Raw genomic sequence first — 3,018 nt, 5'->3', positions numbered from 1 at the left:
TTACTCATCAATGCAAGCACATATATCACGTGGAATCACATGGCCATTGTGTTATATGCGGGATAGAGGAGGAATCGATGCATGGTGCTCTTGTCAGGTGTCCGCACGCGAAAAGCATGTGGTGTGCTATGCGCTCAACTTGGAATCTCCCCGACGAAAGCATGCTTCTCTTTGACGGGGATGAATGGCTTCTTCAGTCGCTATGTGAGCTAAATCAGAAGCAACGGTTGATGATACTCATGCTCTGGTGGAGAATTATGAAGTTTCCATTGCTTTTGTACCAAAAGTTACCACATGGTAACTTCATAACAATATATTGGAAACTTCAGTTCCAATTTGGTGGCAAGTTCAACAAAAGGTTTTTTAGAGTTTTTTATGGAAACTTTTAGGGTCAAATATTTTTGACGAAACATAAGCATACGAGATCTAGTATCGAAGCCTTCATCGGTGAAGAAAATGATGAAAACTGATTGCAAATCAGGTATACGGTTTAGGCTAGAGAAGAACTTTAAGCCATGAAATAAGATTTTAATCGTGATATCATCATTAATTATACCATTCTAGGCATGAAATTATGTACAAGCATGTATGTATGCATTACTACGAAAGTGTCGCATTCCAGTACATATGAGCTAAAGTTTGCTCTACATGCTTTTCTTTTTTCTATGCACTAGCTCGATCGGGCACTTCCGGAGGTGAGAGGAAACTCAAGGCGACCATCAACGACGAGATGGACAAGCGGTCTCTGCCAGGGAGGGGTTTTGCTGAACATAATTTCAACATTAATAAATGGATATCTAACTTTACCAGCCATGAAGGACTATTTAAGTTAGGATTATGGGGTGGACAGGGGTGTCATATGCCCCCCCCCCCCCTTCTCGCGCATTTCATAACGTTGTATTTCAGTAGTTAAACATGTATTTTATAATTATCATTTTAATCATATATACATGGTGTATAAGACATTATTTGCTAATTAAATTACATTTTTAATGTTTATGCCTTTATAATGATTTTCATGATATGAGATATATACCGGTGAAAGTATTTATATTACTTTGTTATAGTTGCTAGGTCCATTGTATCTCATTCACACTAGAGTCTCCATATTGCTAGGGCAATTCCTCTACCGTGCCTACATGAGCCCCAACGAGGAAAATTTGTGTGCACTCCTACGTACGTCTGGCTGCTCTGCAGCCTCGTGCACCGCACCAACGTGTTGCGCGTGAGCACGGTGTTTGCTTCGGGCTTTCTGCTAGAAGGTGCAGCCACGGGTGTCGTGGTTCTAAGTCTGACAGTAGTGTAGGGGGTACTAAGGAGAGGCAAGATCCTAGCTATGGAGTAGTTGTGCACACAAGTGTTATACGAGTTCAGGCCCTTCTCGAAAGAAGTAACAGCCCTACGTCTCAGAGCCCGGAGGCGGTCGACTGGATTATATGTGTGAGAGTTACAGGGGTGCGAACTCTTCTGCCAGTGGAGGGGGTGGCTTATATAGAGGATGCCAAGACCCTCGCCAGCCCACGTAGCGGAGGGTTAAAGTACATTAAGGTCCGGCTTTACTAGTAACGCCTTACATAAAGTGTCATCATGACCATAAAGACTACTCCCTCCGTCCGGAAATACTTGTCATCAAAATGAATAAAAGAGGATGTATCTAGATGTATTTTAGTTTTAGATACATTCCTTTTTGTCCATTTTGATGACAAATATTTTCGGACGGAGGGAGTACTTAATTTCAGACCGTTTGGATACAGAGTAGATCTTGAACTCCTGGTGGTCGAGTGAGTCTTCATGGTCGAGTGTCTTCAGGTTCGTCGAGTGTCTTCTAGTCCGTCGAGTGGAGTCCCTCTTGGTCGACTGGAAGACGGCTTCTTCTAAAAGATGTCCTCGGGGAGGGTACCTTGGACAGGTCCATGACCCTACCCTAGGTACATGACTTCATCATTAGCCCCCGAATGGATCGAGGTTTGAGTGAGGGAGGAGTTGGCAATCTTTCCGACCTGCTTTCTGGTGTTGTAAAGGTGTTTTGCTCTGGATCAATGACTTTCAAGTGAGGATGTCAACTTCCTTTCAGTCGCCTTGATCCATTCTTTATATCTGTCGAGTGAACTTTATGGACTTGGAGATTTCCGAGCGACGGATCGCAGGAGATCTTCCGTCTGGCAAGTTGTCCTGCGGTTAGCGGATTTAGTGGGATCTGAATTTTGGGAAGCGCGCGAAGCGGAGAAGACCGCGGTACTCGGATGGGATAAGGCAGATACGCCTCGATTCTTGCGCCGCCTTTTTCGCCACGTATCGCCTGCACGACTGTTTCGGGATTTGACAGGATTGCCCGGGCCTACCAGTCAGCCACTCGGAAGCGGCTCCATATAAGAGACCGGGCGGAGGTTTTTGAACAGTGCTCCCTCATTTTCCCCTCCCTCGTCTCCAGATTCCTCCGCTGCGTTCGCCAACTGCTCAGCGCCGCTGCTCCATTCCAGCCTCGTCGGCGACAATGGTGAAGGAGAGGACGGCGGCTTTGGAGCGGGTAAAGAAGGCGACGGCGAAGGTGAAGGGGAGAGCGACCAGTCGGGGCGGATCCTTGTCGCGGTCCCGCCTGCCACAAGGTTGGATCCAGGGTGATTGGACCCGGTCGACCATCACCCAGAAGGATCTCGATGACCTGGCCAGCGAAGGCCTGATTGCGCACGGGGCGGCGAGGCTCCCGGGGACGGAGTGGCAGCCGCAACCTCAGGAGGGTGAGTGTGTCCTCTTAGCGACTCATGTAGATCGCGGGTTCTCTCTGCCGCCGCATCTTTTCTTTCGAGGGTTTCTGAACTTCTTCGAGGCTCAGCTTCATCACTTCACACCCAATTCCATTGCCTATCTCGCCGCTTTCGTATCTTTGTGCGAAAACTTCTTGGGTTGTCGGTCGCACTGGGGCCTTTTCAAACACATATTCACTTGTCGCTCTCAGACAGTGAAAAAGGCCAACCCAAATGACGAGAGAACTCAGGTAATCCAGATGTGTGGGGGTCT

This window comes from Triticum dicoccoides, chromosome 7B (genome assembly GCF_002162155.2).
Source record: "Triticum dicoccoides isolate Atlit2015 ecotype Zavitan chromosome 7B, WEW_v2.0, whole genome shotgun sequence".
NCBI lineage: Eukaryota > Viridiplantae > Streptophyta > Magnoliopsida > Poales > Poaceae > Triticum > Triticum dicoccoides.
The sequence above is the reverse complement of the archived record's forward strand: the minus strand, read 5'-3'. Positions refer to the sequence as shown.